The following is a 20,498-nucleotide window of genomic DNA, read 5'->3' as shown; positions in this document are numbered from 1 at the left end:
CGCAGGTAGGAGGCACTGGGCGCGCTCCTGCTCCCACCCGGACAGGGCACGCGGCTCCGGGGGTGACTCTGCACTCGGGCCTGGGCGGGGGCGCGCGCTCCGCAAGGCCGCCTGTCTTTCCGTGCATCCGCGGGTCGCACGGCCTGAGTCCCGCAACCTGCAATAGCCGGCGTCTGAGCGCCGGGCCCTCCGCCTGGGGAGCGCGGGCGGAGGGCCCGAAGCCAGGCGGCTGCCGAAGCCCGACCAATGGGGCGGCGGCCGAGCGGCAGGCCCCGCCCCGTCCCGCCCCGCCCCGCCCTATTCGCGGCTCCCAGGCGCCTAGCTCCCGCCGGGCGGGACGGACCGACGGACTCAGGCGGGCCACCCCGCTCTCCTCGCCGCCGCCGCGGCGGGCGCGGGGCCGCGCGGCGAGGCCTGATTCCTGCAGCGCGGGCAGGCGGCGTCGCAAAGCGGAGCGAGCTCGAGGCGCCGGGACTCCTGCAGGTACCTGCTCCTGTCCCCTCCTCCGCGCGCACTCCGGCGACTTCCCCGTGCGACCCCGCAACTTTCCCCACCTTTTGCTGCCCCAGCAGCCCCGCGGGCCAGGTCACGGGGGCAAGACCGCGCAGGTCTAGGCCCGCAGGGAGTTTGCATTCTGCTGGGCGCCTGTCTCGCGGCGCCCCTCATCCTCCGGTCCTCGGAGCCCGCCGTCGCTGGTAGTCCTAAAGATCCGCCTGTTGCTCGAGCTGCGGGTGGCGAGACTGGCTGGGCCCCTCTGAAGGCCTCGGGAGGGTATCTAGGATCCTCTTTGGGACGTGGGGTGGGTAGCTGCGGGGTAGAGGACGGACCGGAGGCGGGAGAGTCGGGGAGCGGAGGGGGGCGGGGGGGAAGGCGGCACTTTGCGTAGGGCATCCCTGGGGCGTTTCCTTAGCCGGGAAGCCTTTCCTTCTCTTCCTCGAGAGGAGGCGCTTTCCTGGCGAATGTAAGTGCTTCCCCGGCCGCCTGCTCCGCCTTCTTTCCTGGCAGTCCTCCCCTCCCCTTTGCCCTACAGCGGTGCAAGGCGCCCCGCGACAGTTGCAGGGAAGAGCGCACCCAGGGCCCTTGTCCTGGTGCGGCGCTGCGCCCACGGACTGCCGGGGCGCTCGGGGTGGGAGACGCTTGGGGCTTGCAGGGCCCATGTAGACTCACCCGCCGACTCCTCGGTTTTGCAGCGGTGGTGGGGGGTCGGGAACTTCCCTTTCCCGCGCTCCTCGGGGTAGCTGCCGGACCTCTACACGTGAATGGGCTGGTGAGCAAGCCAGACCTTCCGGCAGGAGCCGCGGCAAGCCGGGCTGGGAGCCTTTCGCATTGCAGGGCTCGGTCTCCCCGCCCGTCCCCCCCTCCCCCTGCCTTCCCCGCTCTGTCTCTCCCCATGTCTTTTGGGAAAGGAGCACCTTTTGCGTCCTTGCTGTCACACGCATTTCCACAAGGGAGACCGAGCCGGTAGTCTAACTCCGGCTGCCCGTGGCAGGGGTGGAGGACAGCGAAGAACCGCCTCCACCCACCTGAATAACCTGGGGACTCTGGTTTGAGGCCAGAGCGTGAGCGGGTGGAGCGGGGTTGTGCCTAGTCTTCATAGAGAGCGGACTTGAAGTTCGTCCCGCTCCTGGATTTTGTATTTCATCTTACCCTTTGAAGAGTGGGGCAGGTGAGGAAAACCAGATCGGAAACCTTCCCCTCCCTTTTTCATGTATTTGCTTAAGTGATTTGCATAACTATTTGCATAGAACCGTGTGGGTTTCCCCCCTTTTTAGACTACTTGCAAATACCTTGCGCAGGTGAAGAGGAAGCAAGCATTTTCCTGAGCACCTGCCCCTTTGCTAAAGGGAGATGCCCTGGTGCTTCTCTTCCCCACATAGTTCAGGCTGAAAGAGGGTGGAGTTGATTTTGTGGTTGAATTTGGTGTAATATGTCGGTTTCCCTCCTTCCCTGGGTGGTAAATTCCGCGGGGGCATGGATTCATCACTTTGCCTTTACAACCAGCTCCCCCTGGGCTAGGCCCTGGGCTCTGCTCTGGGGGATGCGCAGCACGACATGAATCTCTGCTCTCAGTCTAGTTCTGTTCTTCCTTTTCTTTTTTCCACCAGATTCCTTCCTTCTCTTGATCTGATACTAAATTTGTGTTTTTCACAACTAGGGATTGTCAATATTGGGGTAGGGAGGAGAAGGTGGTCCTGAAGTGCTTAAGAACTCTGAATCCAAAGCAGGTGGTGAATATTCTAAGGAGATTTGTGGGATCTGTTTTAATTCCGGCTTGTGTCTGAGCCATTTTTACCTGGAAAACCAGCCTGAATAAGCCCATTCATCAGTGCCGCAAAGCCAAGCTTTTGCTGGTCAAGTGTATAAAAATAATTAGGGTAGGGGGTGGAGGCAGTCTTCGCTCTGTTTAGAAATATTAAAATATTAAAAATCCAATACTCTGACGCTTGGGTTTGCCAGCAAAGCACCAGCTAAGTATTTTTCCTTCTTCCTTATTGTTTTTTTAAAGAAAGATGGGGAAGAATGGGGACTCCAGACACCTCCTCTATCTTAAGTGAATTTCGCCCTTTGCTGTAATTCTTCCAGGACTCTGCGTCCCTCTCTTCTACCCGAGATCTCAATCTGCCCTGTGTCTGGCATTTGGGGTTGGAATGTGTGCAGCTTTGAGAGAGCAGGCACCACAGGGTTTCCTCCTCCTTTTTTTTTTTTTTTTTTTTTTTTAATAGAGAACATTTATTGACTGCATACCATATGCCAGCTACTCTTCTCGGCACTTTTCCAGGCATTATCTCATTTAATCTTCAGAACAACCCCATTAGGGAGTGAGGCTTTCCTTCTTCATCACAGTGTTTCTGGGGAGCCAGCACTAGGTGGGAGCCCTCTAGGTATATTCTGAGTCCCATGGAAGATCAAAAGAGGAGGCTGGGCTTGGGGGTCCCACTAGCAGGCAGGGGCAGCTATCCAGGGTAGTTCCAGGCAGAGGGGAAGGTGGGTGTCTTTACTGCCCTTGCTTCTCAGGTTTCTGGAAGGTGGATTCTCCAGAGTGCCACTTCGGTGAAATACCCACAAGGATGTGCGGTCCAGCCCTGGTTTCAATCTCTTTATGGCTCCTGGACTTAAGTCACTTATCATCTCTTGACTCTCAGTCTTTTTAGCTACAAGGATCTAGATGTCTAATATTTGTTATTACCCTCTACTAGGCACTGTGCTAAAAGCTCTCTATGTATTGACTCATTTCATCCAGATGGAGACCTTTGGAGGTGGGGGTCTATTATTACCTATTTTAGTTTTTAAATATTTATTTATTTTTATTGCAGTATAGTTGATATACAATATTATATTAATTTCAGATATACAACATAGTGATTTCACAATGCCATACATCACACAATGCTCACCACGATAAGTGTAGCAATTATTACTCCATTTTAGATGAGAAAAAAAAAAGAGAGAAATGAAATGACTTGTGTAAAATCACACAAGTAGGACTATGTGAAGCCGAGATTTTATCCCTGGCAGTCTGGGTGCAGAGCGACTGTGAAATTCTGCACTCCTCGTTCATCCCTGCAGCCCCAACACTGTGCCCTATGCCAACCAGATGTGACTCGCTGTTACCGAGTGACTTTTTGGCCTCTGTCTCATCCTTAGAAGGAACCTTGAAAACTGCATTAGAGAAATGTTCTTCTGGCTTTTGCCAAAAAAGTCTTCTTTCCAATGTAATTGGGAAAAAGGAAGACAGATCATAAAGATCATGGGCTAGGTAAACATTATGGCTATTTCCAGAAAAAGTGCTTCTTATCCATGAGAAATCCAGAAAAATCGTAGAACACTTTGTCCTCTGAGTCAAATCCGTCAAGAAAGCCAATAAGTAACCAACCTATGAGAATCTATTGTGTGGGTGCTGTGTGCCCAGTACTGCAGATACCAAGGGCAGGCAGAATAAAAGATGTGTGTTCTCTGAGCCTGAACACACAGTGGACCTGGAGACTCAAGATTAACAAGCACGAGACAGGTCAATACAAGATGCTAAATATTTGCCTGATAAAAGTCACAAACTGTCACATTTGTATAGCCTACTATAGTTTGCAGAAACTTTCGCAGGGTTATCTCATTTAAGTTCTAGTAACAGAGTGTGATAAGCAATGGACAGGTAGTGGTTTGGAAGCCCAAGTTGCAGATGAAGAAAACAAGGCAAAGTGAGCCACTTGGAATTGGTCATAGCAAGGGGTCTTCTGACTCCAAAGACATCATCCGTCTGCCTCTCCAGTAAGGTCGTGGATGTGGAGGGTCCTTGGAGGTGGCTGATTGTGAATTTCATCCTGAAACTGGATTTTGGGCACTGCTCTTGGCAGTCAGGAGGCACAGGGAAGGAGGAGAAAATATTTGTTGCTGTTGTTTTATTTTTGCATTCAGGAGCCTGGTATGGGAAACGTGGAGAGAAATCCCAATTACGAATTCAATAACAATGTTGAGAATGTGCAATCAAATGTAGAATCTGACTTAGAAGAATTTCCGTCCCTGCCTTCCTTTATCATTTTTCTTTCTCTTATCATTTCTTTGTGGGCAAGGGGGTCTTGCTCTCCTTGCAATCCTGCAGAGCCTTGCACCATGGTTTGCTTGGAGTAGGTACCCTTTAAAATTATCTTTAATTGCACACATGTTGAATGATAAGGGGCTAACATCTGCTTTTAGCTAATAATGTTACAGATTAGCAGTTAATGTTGATAGCAGCTGGCTTCAGTGTGCTTGAGGAGGTCCCTGGTGAATGAAAGCCTCTTGCTCATCATCCTGAGCAGATCATCTGAGCTCAGCTGACCTTCTAGCAGATGCTTATCAATGTTGACTTAACAATGAACTTATGTAATCATATGTATCCTCTTTACATATAAAAATATGTATAAGCATTCATTCCACAAGGATTGGAGTACTTACCCAGTGTTATGCACTGTTAGGTGCTAGTATGCTGTGGTAAAAAAAAAAAAAACAGACATGTAGGGGTGGGAGGTGGATGGGGAGACAGATATTAAACAAAGAAATACAGACATTTAGGGGCGCCTAGGTGGCTCAGTCGGTTAAGCGTCCGGCTTCAGCTCAGGTCATGATCTCGCGGTCTGTGGGTTCGAGCCCCGCGTCGGGCTCTGTGCAGACAGCTCAGAGCCTGGAGCCTGCTTGGGATTCTGTGTCTCCCTCTCTTTTTGCCTCTCCTGCTCATGCTCTCACTCTCTTTCTCTCTCAAAAAAAATAAGATGAAAACATTTTAAAAAAGGAAACAAACATTTAAGGATTGGCAGGTGCTCTAAACAACTTCCTAGGAGAGAGGAATAAGGATGGGGAAGGCACTAGTTAAGATGTGGGAGCTGGGAAGACCTTTCTGAGGAAGAGACTTTTCATTCGGAGGGATGCACAGGAGTTGATCAAATGAGAAGTTTATCAAATGAGAATTCCAGGCTGCGGAGGGATGTGAAGCTTTGAAGGCAAGGATGCACACTGATTCTTGGAGGAACTTCTGGAGAGCTGGGTTGGGTGGCTGGGTTGAGGCTGGAGAGGACAAGGGCAGATCACGCCGCACCCTTTATGCCAGATTGGGGACCTGAGAGTTTATCCAGGGGTCTGTAGGAAGGAGCTCGCGGATTTGTAGGAGGAGAGTATCAGGAGCCAATTCATATTTCTGCAAGATCACCTGTGAAGAACAGATCGGAGAGGCTCAGGCGTGGCAGTTGGGAGCCTCCTTGACTGGAGTGTCAGAGAGTTAGGACCTAAAGCCATCTCGGACCGAGTGAAAAAGAGTGCGAGGGGAGGAAGTGGAGGCCACATCTGTGCAGGTTGGTTGTGAAAGGGACTGGAGAGACTGAGCAGGTGCCGGATGAGGTGTGAGGCTATGCCCGTCTGTGTGGAAGCCACCCTGGCCGAGGTTAGGGAACTGCACCCACGTCCTCAGTGAACCAACACGTCCACGTCTCTGTGCTTGGACTTATATGGCACTTGCACTTCTAGAAGATTAGAAATGTGAATCCTTGGGGCGCCTGGGTGGCGCAGTCGGTTAAGCGTCCGACTTCAGCCAGGTCACGATCTCGCGGTCCGTGAGTTCGAGCCCCGCGTCGGGCTCTGGGCTGATGGCTCGGAGCCTGGAGCATGTTTCCGATTCTGTGTCTCCCTCTCTCTCTGCCCCTCCCCCGTTCATGCTCTGTCTCTCTCTGTCCCAAAAAAAAAAAAAAACGTTGAAAAAAAAAATAAAAAAAAAAAAAAAAAAAAAAAGAAATGTGAATCCTATTCTGGCTTTGTCACTAACTGCTGGGGAAATTTGAGCTTATCTCTTGTCCTTCTCTGTTTGTTTTTGTTCTTGTTCTCCTCACAGCCTGGTGATTTTATGATTTAAAAAAAAATAGGCGATCTGTCTATGGATACTTTTCTTCAGTCGTATCATTCGGATGTGTTAATTTGGATCGTTTTCATAAATTGAATTAGGAGAACTATGAGTGGGTATGTGGAACATTTGTGGTGAGATTCGAAGCATTTGCTCTTTGATGATTACCAACTGCCTTAAATGGAGAGACACCAGTGATAGGCCTGGTGGTGTGGAGATGCCGAGCCCCACCGAGATATGTGGGAGTGAGGCCTGGTGGAGAGCCCCGGGTATGGCTAAGCCAACTTTCTGTGTCTCGGTGGAATCCCTCACCACCTGCTCTTCATCACGTGGACTCTTCCTCCTTACCCGTGGGTATCTTATGAAAAGATTCAGGAGAGATACCTGGGGACCCAGGTTTAGCAGAATATGCTGGACTAAAGATCAAGAATGAACATCACAGGTAGCCTGATGGGGCCTTGAAAAAGTGATCAATTTGTAGCTGTGTGGAATGAGAATATAGATAGGACCATAGAACTGAAAGTTACCCCCAGATCAGTTAAGACATTTGCTGCTTCCTGATGACTTCTTTCAGGAATGCTGACTTCTCTCCTGGGAAGTAATTATTGTGGTGAGATAAAAGAATGCCAGCAGACTAAAATTTGGGGTTTGAACATACCCTGTTTTTTGTTTTGTTTTGTTTTTTGGTTTTTTTAAGAGAGAGAACATGAGCGGGGGAGGGGCAGGGAGAGAGGGGGGCAGAGGATCCCAAGAGGGCTCTGTGCTGACAGGTCGACAGCAGCAAGCCCATCTCGGGGCTTGAACTCGCTGACCATGAGATCACGACCTGAGCCGAAGTCACATGCTCAACCGATTGACACCCAGGCGCCCCAAACATGCCCACATTGTGTAACTTTCATTCTGCTGTGGACGGGTCTGGCTTTCTTAAGCCCTGACTGACGTGCCAAGGTGACCCTAAAAGCATTTCCTGGGATTTACTTAAGGTAAACAATTTAATTGGCCAGAGGGCTGGGAGAACTTGGTAGCTACAGACTGTGGTTGGAAGGTCTGGACTGAGAGGAGGCGCCTGGGTTCTGGCAAAAGGTTATATCAGTATGCTTGTCTTTGAGGTCAATAAATATACCTTCTGTGCCGTGTTTTTCTTGTGGGTTTTTAAAATTCCCAGTATTCTAAGTGTGGTACCCTCATGAGGCTGCTGACTTCAAACCTCTTCCTACCCTCCTCCTCTTGGTGATTAGACAATGCCTGGTCATGATTTAGCCCTGGGGCTATTTCAGGGTTGACTCTTCTCCTCCTCCAGGCTAAATGTGTAAATTCAAAGTATCTTTGGCAGTGTCCTATCTACCTAATCTTTATCTATCTATCTATCTATCTATCTAATCTATCGATCATCTACCAATCATCTCTGTCAAAGAGTGAAAGGGTCTCCATAAGCCCATCTTTTCTCACCATCTCCTTAGATCACAAATCTACAGGATAGGCTCTCTGGATATGCAAAAATAGGAACCTCATGGAAGTTCATATGATGCCTGAGAACTTCACCTTTTATGCAGTTTCCCCAGACTTCCTGATCTGATTAAAAAGCACATGTCAGTGTCGTGCATCTTTGTGGTGAGGGGCACTGAGTTTTCTTCTCCCGGTGCCCCCCAGACTTAAAATGTGGACGCTCTAGTGCATCTTGCCTTCTCGTCCAGTGTCCTTTATGTGGGGCTTAGAAGCCGAGAGTACAGGATGAAGTTGTGCCATGTGGTCCTAAACGAATGGGTTTGCTTTTAGCTGCTTTTGGCCAGTCGCTGCTGTCAGCCAGACACATCATTTAAAATCACACAAGCCAGCCCTGTTTTACAGCCCTTCCCTCATACGGTAGGGTTCGCCACTCAGAGATAAATCCTACGTAAGCATTTATTAGACACCGGGGTTAGGTTTCAGAATGCCCATAGATGCAGAGGCAAGTTGTAAAGGGTGGGAAGCTAGAAGGTTCGTACTGGAACTCCAGGATTGGGAGGTGTAGAAGAGAGGTGGCCGTTCTCTCCCCTGGCAGCAGGGTCCTGCTCCACACACCGTGCACTCAGACACGTGCCCCACAGGTGTGCTCACTGGTGTGAGCAGCTCAGCTGATGGCACAGAAGTAGACAAACCATAGACAAGTAGTAACTGGGTATAGAGTTTCAGTTTGACAAGATGCAAAGAGTTCGGGAGATAGAAGGTACTGATGGTTGCATGTTAGGAATTTAAAAAAAATTTTTTTTAATGTTTATTTATTTTTGAGAAGGAGAGAGAGACAGAGCGTGAGGAGGGGAGGGGCAGAGAGAGAGGGAGACCCAGGATCCGAAGCAGGTTTCAGGCTCTGAGCTGTCAGCTCAGAGCCCGACGCGGGGCTCGAACTCACAAACCGCGAGATCATGACCTGAGCCGAAGTCGGATGCTTAAACGACTGAGCCACCCAGGCGCCCCAGGAATACTTTTAATACCACTGAACTGTACCCTTAAAAATGGTTACTATGGTAAATTATATGTGCTGTGTATTTTTTCACAATAAAAAAAAATTTGATGGAAAAAAAAAAAGAAATTGAGATTCCAATCCTATGAAAAATAGCATTCTCAGATGTTTTGGTCTCAGATTCTTTACATGCTTAAAAATTATTGAACCCCCCCCCCCCAAAAGCTCCTGTTAGTGTGAATTATAACTATCAGTATTTTTTGGATACCATTAGTTTATTATAAAAGAGAGACATAGAAATTATACTACATGATGAAAGATTTCACAACTTCACTTATGAATGGGCAGCTTTACATGTACCATTTTTTTTAAGTTAATTTATTTGGAGAGAGACAGAGAGAGAGAGAGAGAGAGAGTGAGCACAAGTGGGGAGAGGGGCAGAGAGAGACAGAGAGAGAGAATCCCAAGCCAGGCTTTGTACTGTCGGTGCAGAGCCCGATGCGGGGCTCCAACTCATGAACCGTGAGCTCATGACCTAAGCTGAAGTCAGATGTTTAACCGAATGAGCCACCCAGGTGCTCCGATACCGTTTCAATAATGTGTTTTAGTTTACATACTTTCCAAGAATGTCACCATCTCTAAATAAAAAGTCCTTGTCTTCTAGAACTAGTTTGGTGCCTCCATATTCTGGGACGAGACCTTGATGTCCAACTTCCACACTAACTGGGTGAACCTCTCCACACTTTCCTTTAGAGTCCCATCCAACGGCTTCTGCTGTTGCTTGCAATATTTTTTCCTTGAGATTTTTCTGGAAGCATCATGCCTCCTTTGGTTACAGTTTCATACACACTCCTTTCAACTAAAATTTGGTCAAAGAAGTAAAGAAACTTTTCTAAATGCCTGCCCTGCCATCACTCCGGCTGCTGCAGTGTGTACTCTCATTTATCAATATATATGTTAGAAATTAAAATAGTTATATTTTAGGAGCACCTGGCTGGCTCGGTCGGTGGAGCATGTGACCCTTGTTCTCAAGGTTTTGAGCTCGAATCCCCTGTTGGGTGTAGAGATTACTTAAAAAATAAAATCTTGGCTGGGGCACCTGGGTGGCTCAGTCGGCTGAGCATCTGACTTAGGCTCAGGTCATGATCTCACAGCTTGTGAGTTCAAGCCCCGCGTCGGGCTCTGTGCTGGCAGTTCAGAGCCTGGAGCCTGCTTCAGATTCTGTGTCTCCCTCTCTCTCTGCTCCTAACCCACTCGCATTCTGTCTCTGTCTCTCTCAAAAATAAATAGACAAGGGGCGCCTGGGTGGCCCAGTCGGGTAAGCGGCCGACTTCGGCTCGGGTCATGATCTCGCGGTCCGTGAGTTCGAGCCCCGCGTCGGGCTCTGTGCTGACAGCTCAGAGCCTGGAGCCTGTTTCGGATTCTGTGTTTCCCTCTCTCTGACCCTCCCCCGTTCATGCTCTGTCTCTCTCTGTCTCAAAAATAAATAAAAAGTTAAAAAAAAATTAAAAAAAAAATAGACAATAAAAAAAACTTAAAAAACAAAAATCTTGGGGCGCCTGGGTGGCTCAGTCGGTTGAGTGTCCAACTTTGGCTCAGGTCATGATCTCGCAGTTTGTGAGTTCGAGCCCCGCGTCGGGCTCTGTGCTGACATCTCAGAGCCTGGAGCCTGCTTTGGATTCTGTGTCTCCCTCTCTCTCTGCCCCTCCCCTGCTTGTGCTCTGTCTCTCTCTGTTTCACAAAAAATAAAATAAAAATTTAAAATAAAATAAAATCTTAAAGAGGTTAAAATTTAAAGTATTAATTATTAATTCATTTAAAATAATAATAGTAATCTCATTACATGTTAATATAAATGACATATCTTTATGAAAAATTGTTTTTTTTTTTCAAAACAAAAACAATACAAGAGTAGCATTATTTTATACTTTTACAAATGTATTTATTGTCTGGTTTAATGGAAGGCAGGGGGATTCTTAGCCTTGCTTCTCTGTGTAGTCTGTGATCTCACACATCGTATACTCCCTGGAAAACTCCTCGGCCACTTATGAGAGAATGAGAGTAAACAGGAAAATAACATCTTCGTTTATTATGAAAATGAGTTTTTTATCTCATGGACCCTTTAAAGGGTCTTAGGAACCCCAGGGGTCCCCTGACCACACTTTGAGAACTACTGCTATAGAATAAATCTGCAGCCAAGTTAATTTTTTGTTATGTTCTTTGTTTTAGCCTCTTTTCATCAAATGTTATAGGAACTTGAACTTTAGCAATTCAATGTGTTGCTTATCTGTGATTTCAAATAAAAGAACTAGGTGGCTCCTTAGCTGGGGGGGGGGGGACGACACATGATTTTTCTCTTGTTTATGTAACAAACAAGCAACAAAAAAACCTCTGTTTGCACCATTCTGTTGTTAACTTTTTCAGAAGCTACAAAATTGATCTAGCGTGTACCTGTTTGGAATTCCCCTTGCTAAACTAACTTGAGTAGGAAACTCAAGACATGGAAAATTTTGAGTGTGAAAATCAGCTAAAGCAATCCAGTGTTTCCTTCAGGGTATACAAAGTTTGCTTTTTTCAAGTGTTCGTTCCTATTTTCTGTGGAGTGAAGACATTCTTTCAGCTTCTCTGGGGAAAGTCTGCACCTGTCCCGGGGTGGTGCCCAGAGCTCTCTCCTGGGGCATGGTCCTGAGCTGTGCTCTCACATGGATACCGTGCTCTTCAGAGAATCTCCTTTTCCTCCCTCCAGCTCTGCCCCACCTCTTTCTTCCTTGTCTTGAGAACTTGGAAACTCAAGGAGGAGATTGCGTTTAGGAAACAAACTGGAAAAAAGAGAGGTGAGAGATCTAATTTTAACAAGTCCAACTGAAAGCTTTTTGGCTTGCATTGTGTGGGGAATCTCATTATTTCTATTTTTTTTTCATGTTGATGAAGTATGGAATTAGTCACAGCAGACAGTCCTGGGGAAAGCTTTAAAAAATCCTCCCAGGATAGCTTCTAGGAGCTGGATGTGGATGTTTGTGAAGAAGAACATTTCTTTCTACCTTCCAGATAATGGATTGGATGCTAAAGGAACTATCGTATTTATTTGACGGTATCTTTTAAAACGTTAAATGCAACTTTTGTTTTTTCACCCCATGAAATAGCCACTGTGGCAGCTTACTACAGCAACAGACACTTGGCTCTCTGGGTTTGTTGTGAATGTGCTGAGGAGTTATGATTTGCCAAAAGCAGTCTGTTACTTCCAGCAGCAATAAGCGCTTTTCTACAATCCTTTGGAAAAGCCCTAATGTGTCTGGCGCTCCCGGTTGGAAGAGGCCGCTGGATGTGTCCTTTCTGGAGTGGCTCCCCGACCAGACCTTTCCTTTAGGAGTAGTTTCTGCTTGCAGACCCTCAGAAGGTCCCCAGTTCCTGCTTGTTTCCAGGTGTGCTTTTTTTTCAGACTTCTCTTTGACCCTGAGAGCCACAGATTGCCTTGGGACAAAAATCCTGTCTGTTTAGTGAGCCAACACCAGTATCTCCTGCTGGTATCCCCAGAACCCTCATAGATGTGGGAACTATCCAAAGGCCTTATTTCACACCGGCGTGTAAAGGCTAAGCTTGTAGCCTTTTCTGCTGCTTTTGAGAGGGGAGTGGAGGGTGAACTCAAGGATGGTGCTTGCTGAAATGGAGCCAGGGATGTACTGAGAGGGGCACAGGAGACCAAGGCCCTGCGGACGGCCCTGCCGGCTTCCCTGTGTTGCAGGTGGTTCCGCTGAGGTGTGTGCACCTGGCGGAGTGAAAAGAGCATCAGACGGATATAGGAGAATTTCTGTGTAGAATTCCAGCTCTTACTCACATGATAATGATAATGAACACTGTGTAGCACTTGCATTGTGTGCTGGGCACTGTTCTGAATGTGTATACATATCAACTCGCTTCATTCTCATAGCAATTTAAGGTAGGCATTATCATTTTATCTTAAGTGAAATTATATTTCTTGTTCTATCTATACCATTTCTATCTATCTATCTATCTATCTATTTATCTGTCTATCATGTACTTATCTATCGATCAACAGACAAGGAAACATCTAAGAGATTTTAATAATTTACCCAAGGATGCAACTAGAAGTTGGCACAACTGAGTTTCAAATCCTGGCAGGCCAGGTACAGCCTCTGCTCTTATCTACAAATTTGAATCTCAGCTCTGCCCCTTATGGTGGGAAAGTTATTTAACCTCTCTGGCCTCAGTTGCTCATCTGCCGAGTGGGGATAATAATAGCATCTACCTTAAGGTAGATAAAATACTTAAAGCAGCGCCTGGTACAAAGTAAGCTCCATATAAGGGCTTACTAGAGATTATTTTTGTAATGGAGACTGTAAAGAAGACTGAGTGTACACACTTCATAGAGGTAAGCACAGGAAAAAATTTGACTCTTTTACTGATTGCGTGTATCTACAACGACTTTGTAGATATTTTGAAGCTCTTGGTGGAAAGAGCATGAGTCGATGAAAACTCGTCTTTGTCGTCCCACACTTATTTAGGGAGATAAGACAGAAGTACAGTTAGTTTTAAGGACATGAGCCTCGTGTGGAAAGACAGCCAGCAGAGCACCGCCAAGAGGAGCAAAGTGTGAGCAGCTTCCCCAACACGGGCCTCCCCAGGAAAGCTGGGCTCGGGCACTGGGCTCGCTGTCTCTCCTGTGTGCTTAACACTTCTGAACCTCATCCAGAATGGCGGATCATAATAATGCCAGCCTTTCTGGGTTGGTTTGGGGATTAAAGAAGTTCGTCCACTCATTCATTGTTTCCTGCTAGGCATTAAGGATGCAAAGGTTAAGAAAAAATAGGCCCTGCCTTTGTGGGGCTCCCAGTGCTGTGGTGGAGGCTTCTGGGAAATTGTTCTACTCCAGGTTAGCAAGTTAAATACTCAACGGAGGGGGCAATGGCGGAGGGGGCCAGTGGCTGGTTTTAGGGTAGAGAGAGATCTGGGGTCAAGGCTCGGTTCTGGAGAATATGATAGAGAATATGAGTCTTGAAGGGCATTCTGAGCAGATAGATAAGTGAGAAGTTGGGGGTACTTTTGGAGAATTTCAGGTAATTCTTTATAGTCCTAGAGTTGAGTTGGGTTGTGGAATGTGAGGATAATGGATGAGGAAACATAATGACAGCTAACATTTGATTGAGCACTTACTATGCACTAAGCACAGACAGCTTTATTTTTATTATCTCATTTTTAAAGATTTTCTTTCTTTTTTAAATGTTTATTTTTGAGAGAGAGAGAGAGAAAGAGAGAGCATGTACACATGCGTGAGCGGGGAAGGGGGAGAGAGAGAGGGAGACAGAGAATCCAAAGCAGGCTCCATGCTGTCAGCACAAAGCCCGATGTGGGGCTCGAGCCCATGAACCGTGAGATCATGACCTGAGCTGAAGTCGGATCCTCAACCAACTGAGCAACCCAGGTGCCCTTATTCTCATTTTAAAACTTCATGATGGCTCTATGTGGTGTGTGATACTTAGTATCCATGTTTCACAAATGAAAAAACAGAGGCTCAGAGAACTTCAGTGATTTGCTCAAGGTTGCGCAGCTAGTGCTGTTGAAGCTGGGATTCAGACTCAAGCAATCTGGAACCAGTTTATTCTGAAGGGCAAGGGAGCTATCAGAGGACTTTAAGCCTGCACATTTTAGAAGGTAGTGTGAACTTGAGATGGACAAAAAGGTAGGGGATGGGGGGAGGTCTAAGGCAGGGAAGATACTAAGAAATGTATTGTAATAAACCATGGAAAAATACTGAGTGTCTGAATTAAAGCAGAGGCGGGAGGGACAAGGAAAGGAAAGGAATTTGAGAAATGTTGGGGAATAGAGGATGAAGGGAAGTGTGGACATGTTTATTTTAAGGTCCCAATGGGACATTCTAATGGACACGTCCAGTAGGCAGTTACAAGAGTTTGAAATGTAGTGGGGAGATCCGGGTTGGAGATAATGCAATTCCCAGGGAGAGTAGAGGGATACGAGGAGCCCCTGGGGCTGCAGTGACCCAAATCTGAGGCCTGCAGATTGTATCCGGCTACAGATTTGTTTGATTTGGCTCACAGCAGTAAAACATTAAAACCAATAGTTGCCAACATTTAGAAAATTGGGAAAGTTCACATAAAAACAAGATTTGTGGGTGTTCTTGGCAAACTGGGCAATCCGACTACCTGATGTGCACAAACAAGGGACAGCAGTCCCCTTTCAGCAGGGCCGGTGCTCTGCAGCTTGTCACCATGGCCGGATGTCCTCTTTTTTTTCATTTCAGGCACCTGGCCCCTGCAGGTATTTTATTTTGTGACCCCAGATTTAAGGTTTGGGAAGGTGAAGCCGGTGTGCCACAGGAAGCCAAGAATGAGTAGTCAGACAAGTGGCACCAGTGAACTGGGAGGGGCCGGGAGGTGGCTGGGAGGTGGGAAGTGGACAGTGACACATGCCTTGGACATGGAGGTCTGGTGCAGAAGTCAACCAGAGGTGCCCTCAGCAAAAACACTTCGTGGAGGGGCGCCTGGGTGGCTCAGTCGGTTGAGTGGCCAGCTTCGGCTCAGGTCATGATCTCACAGTCCGTGAGTTCGAGCCCCGCGTCGGGCTCTGTGCTGACAGCTTAGAGCCTGGAGCCTGTTTCAGATTCTGTCTCCCTCTCTCTGACCCTCCCCCGTTCATGCTCTGTCTCTCTCTGTCTCAAAAATAAATAAACGTTAAAAAAAAAAAATTAAAAAAAAACAACACTTCGTGGAGTGTCAGGGCAAGAATTGCACAAGAGGAAGGAAGGGTGAGTGTAAACGATGATTTTAAGAAGCTGTGTTGTGAAGGGCAGTTGGGGTTGGGAGAGTTTTATTTTTCAGTATGTGAGTGAGCTGAGCATATAAGGATCTTTGTGATATAAAATAGTACTTTCTCTGTCCTCGACTCACATTTTGGAACTACAAGGAATCCAGGCTTTGCTTTGGTTGTTCTTACCGAAACAGAGTGCTCCAGGGGGTGGAACGGAATGAGGTGCTTTGTACGTCTGTGAAGGCTGCCCTGCCAGCCGCAGATCTTCCCAGGGCTACCTGCATTTTTGCTAGTCTGAGTAACAGTGCCTTAAAAGGGGCCCCTGTGCGTTTCAGCAGAGCTGGCTAAGTTGAGCAGTGTCCATGTGGTGACTTACTGCCTGCATTTACTCATGTGTTTGTATGCTGTCCATTTCCTCCTGCCGTTTGCCAGGTGGAATCTGTGTGATGGTCTTATCAACTAGCATCACTTCTCTGGCAGCTTGGGTTCACGGGCCTTTTATTGGTTGTATGCCATGTGCCAATTTTCCCATTTACTTTTTTGTATTTGTTTTATGATATAACTTGATCTGATAACCTATTGTGTGTGTGTGTGTGTGTGTGTGTGTGTGTGTGTGTGTGAACTTGTCTATCTCGCCTTTGATGAAAACCCTTTTTATTAAGGAAGAAAATGCATCTCTTTCTGCAGTGGCTGATAAATCAGCTGCCTTTCTTTTGTGGTGACCACAACTTCAGAAACACATTTGCTGTGATTTTTCTTTTCTCCCAATAGCACAGTAGACAGACAGACATTAAAATTCGACATAGGATAGAAGCAGCCAGTAGCCAAGCTATGTGACAAATGCTAACTAATGAATTCAACAAATCATTTTTAAGAACCTACTGTGTGTCAGACGAGGTTATAGGCACTTGGGTTATGGTGGTATTTAAGACATAAAAAGTCCTGCTTGCACTGAGCTCATATCTGAGTGGGGAAATAAATAATAAATATGATAAAAAAAACCAGAGTATATGTCTTTAAGTCTATTTTAGGGAGTGATAAATGCTAAGGAGAAAAAATATAGCAAGGAGTGGGGGGATAGGAGTTTCATTGGGGGGTATTTTAGGTAGGGTAACTGAGGAAGGGCTCATTTGGAAGGTATTTGAGTCCAGGCCTGAAGAGAGTGGGGAAGCCATACAATCCCTTGTGGATAGAGCATTCCAGGGACAGAGATCAACCAGTGCAAAGGCCCTGAGGCAGGAATGATTAAAGAATAGCATGGACACCAGTACGCCAAGGGGAATGAAAGAGAGAAAGGAGAAGGAGGTGAAATCAGATAAATAAAATGGAGGAAGGGAGCTTTGCTCTGAGCAAGATGGAAGTCACTGAAGAGTTGAACACAGGAGTACATGGTGTGATGTACATTTTAACAGGATCTCTAGCTAATGGAGTCTTAATCCTTTTTGTGCCAGGGACCCCTTTGGCAGTCTGGGAGCCTAGGGACCACTTTTCAGAACAGTGCTTTCAGATACAAAAAATAAGAGCCACAGACTATAAAGGAACCCAATTGTATGGAAATGCATACAGTTACCAAAACAGTTAAACCACCTTATGATTTAGTGATAATGTGTGCTTCTTTATCAGCTCCTTAAGGATGACCTAGCAGTTGGTCTGTTACTACTGTGATTTCAAAGAAACAATGAACTTATGTGATTATTTTCTGAGGCCTGCAACAATTCTGCTGTGATACAGAATTATCTGGAATTTCTAGTGGGGTGAAGTCACTGGTACTGCTCTTATTGCCCTGGGCCACTGCCTGCATTTTTAAGGGGGGGATTACTAACTTCAGTGAAAAATCAAGATTTTTTGCCACCCCCTGTCTAAATCCAAGGACCTCTTGAATTCTCCCTACTGACCCCTGCTTTCCTGCTCTGTTAAGTAGAGGTGCAAAAGAGAAGTGGGTGAATTCATGGAATGTTGCCCACGTTTCTGGCCTGATCAGTCTGTGCTTCCATAGACACTACTGGGGTTCACTCTTTGCCACCTTTGATCGCTGCAGTTGCCGGTGGATTGCTGTACCCAACACCAGCCTCTAATTTTTGAGATGTTCTGGGAACAACGATAACTCCAAGAGGTTTTTTTGTTTTTGTTTTTGTTTTTGTTTTTTTATGTCTCCCTGACTGGTTCCTTGTGGCTAAATAGTTCAGGAGACCTGAGTTATGGTCCCTGTTTCAGCAGATTTTCTGTAAGGTCACCTGTAATCCTTTCTCCTTTCCTAAAGGATATCACTCACCTTGGTGATTCCTGGCTCACAAAGGTGTGGGTAGTGCAGGTAGAGTTCTTTATATTCTATATGAATAGCTCTAGGTCATAGGGCTCCATTAGCCAGACTCGACTATTTTCTGCTCTCTGTGTGTAACACAAGCTTTCCAGTCCCGCGGCTTTGCGTATGTTCCTTCCTCTCCTTGGAGAACGGCCTTTTTACACTTACTTGTCTCCTTTACTTGTTTATGTCTGACCCCACTCTCAAGGCTCAGCTCAAATGCCACCCATTCCTGTCATTCTCCCTACCTCCCGATCCCAGAGGGACCCATCACCTTCTCTGAATTTCCATGGAACCTTCTTGGTACCTCTCTTCAGGGTACCTGACATCTCTCGCCTGTACTACACTTATTTATTTACCTACGTACCCTCCTGTAACCGCTTCTAAGCAACTCTAAGCTCTGAGGGCAAGAGTCATGTTGTCCTTTGATTTCTGTAGTCCCTGGGACAGTGCCGGCCACAAAGCAGATGTGGATCTATGGCAGAAGCTTATGATTCTCACAAGGAGTCCATCGGCCGAGGGTCCCGCCTCCGCCAAGCCTGTACGTTCACTTGATGTCCACCCCCCTTCCTTTCCCCAAGTCCTGCCTAAGCCTACTTTCAATTGTTTATTTTCCAAATAGAAATGACTGTTTACACAAGTGTTTCTTAATGCTTGCAAAGAAAGTCACACAATGTTGAGAGGTACGGAGTAGAAAGCAAAAATCACCCTGAATTCTATCACCCAGAGAGAATGCATTTAACATTTTAGTGTATATTCTTATAGATTATTTTTTTTCACTTTGTAAAGTTAGACATATTTTATAAGGATCAGATCATGCCATTATATTGTATTATAATTTTCTCTTTTTTACTTGGCATATTTTGATGATTTTCTCATGAATCTAGAGGTAGTAGAGCATTGATTGCAGTTAACAGGATGGCTTTAGAGTGTTATTGCTCAGATTCAAACCATGAGGCTATCACTTAGCTGTTGACCCTGGAGAGTTAGTTAATTTCTCTATCTACCAGTTTCTCCATCTGTAAAATGAATCCAATAAAAATACTACCTGTTCAAGTGTCATGAGGATTAAATGGGTTCAGACGTGCAAACACTCAGAGGTGTTGAGACACCTGATTCAGTATACGGGACCTCCTTCCATTATTATGATTTTGGTGTTTTTAATGGCCACAGACTAGCATTACATGGCTACCTCCTAATCTGACTATTTCCCTGTTGATGGACGTTTAGCTTGCCTTCGAATTTTTACGCTTATGAGTAACCACTGATGCAGTGAACATCCTTGGATACCCATCCTTGCACACTTGTCTAATTCATTCCCTCAGGATACATTCTCAGAGGTGGAACCACAGTTTTGTAATACACAATTGCTACAGTGTCCTCCAGAAGGTTTCCGTTTACCTGTTTCCAATCACAATTATCCTGGCATGCTATGTTTCTCCCTCTCTACGCTACAGAACTGCTCGCTTTGAGTTGCTCTTTTTGTCACTGTGTTAGTGCAGACACTTGATGCATCAGCCATTGAAAACATGGGGACGAATGAGACAGAGCACAGGGCCTAAAGCCCCTGGGTGGGCTGATTTGCCTGCCTGTTACCTGGCTGCAGCCTGAGCCCCAGATTTCAGCCAGTTGTGCTTTAGGGGGTATCTGCAAGTGGGGGTGTCTGGTGGAATAGTGGCAGCCATATGGGCCACTCAGGGTGGTCCCAGAGCCCTGTTAACACATGGGGATGACCTTGCTGGGATCAGTGACCATGAGATTTCTCTCCCCCTTTTGAAGTGCACACCCTTCCACAGGGCTTTTCCTTACTCTCCGTTCTGAAGATTGCCTTTGGAGGTGACTCAGTGACTCAGCAGCAGCCTGCTGGCTCCCTCTGTTCCCCAGGGAGGGTTGTCTAGGAACATAAAACCTGAGAAGAGGAAAGTGGTATTTAGTTACCCGTGCTTCAAGCCTTAGGGATTTCTGGAGATGGTATTGCATTTGCTCATTCTGGATGGCCAAGAAAATATCATTTATATTAACTTTTCAAGTACAATTTAGAGCCTTTGCTTTGGAAGGCACTTACTGGTTTCCTCCCTGAAGACCAGAACTTGTATAAATTTATTTTCATTCTTATTTTTTATAAATTTATTTTTAATCCCTGAATGTATTAGACCCTGAGAAGTTTTCACTTTCTTCTTGGGACACAGCAAAATTTTTAAAAAGTGTTCGTTAATTCAAGGATTTCTCATATTAATGTATATCTTGAAATTTGATAATTTGGAAAAACTAAGTAAGTCAGGGATATTCTTAGTAATCTGCTGTCTGAATCAACTGGAAAGTGTTGTATTATTCTGATTTCTTTGGATTATAGGATTTAAGTATAACTACAATTTTTCTGGGACACTAAATCTGATTTCAGACTGACTGTGATATCTTAATTTTATTTAAGCAAAACCCCAGACCACAACTCTCATTAGCTAATCAAGATAGGAGTAGCATCGAATTTCACCTTTTGTTATTATTCCTATTATTTCATTACTCTTAGATCTTATTGAAAATTAGTCTGTGATTGATAAATAGTGGTGAGACTATAAAACTAACATGTATTTGCACTTTTCCTGGGACATTGA

General features: G+C 46.1%; 1 protein-coding gene and 1 pseudogene across 1 annotated transcript in view; one reads left to right on the top strand and one right to left on the bottom strand.

Annotated features, from left to right (window-relative positions):
- The first annotated feature begins 308 nt into the window (after window positions 1-308).
- The window catches only part of KCNS3 (potassium voltage-gated channel modifier subfamily S member 3), a 39,085-nt gene continuing 18,895 nt past the window's right edge, over window positions 309-20,498 (top strand). The window contains exon 1 of the mRNA XM_049652486.1: window positions 309-483. The gene's annotated coding sequence lies outside the window, so the exon portion shown is untranslated. The remainder of the gene's footprint in view (window positions 484-20,498) is intronic.
- LOC125937647 (10 kDa heat shock protein, mitochondrial-like) lies at window positions 9,406-9,713 on the bottom strand (annotated as a pseudogene).

Source organism: Panthera uncia (assembly GCF_023721935.1).
Source record: "Panthera uncia isolate 11264 chromosome A3 unlocalized genomic scaffold, Puncia_PCG_1.0 HiC_scaffold_12, whole genome shotgun sequence".
Lineage (NCBI taxonomy): Eukaryota > Metazoa > Chordata > Mammalia > Carnivora > Felidae > Panthera > Panthera uncia.
Note: the sequence above shows the minus strand (reverse complement) of the source record. Positions and strands in the feature narration are given on the sequence as shown.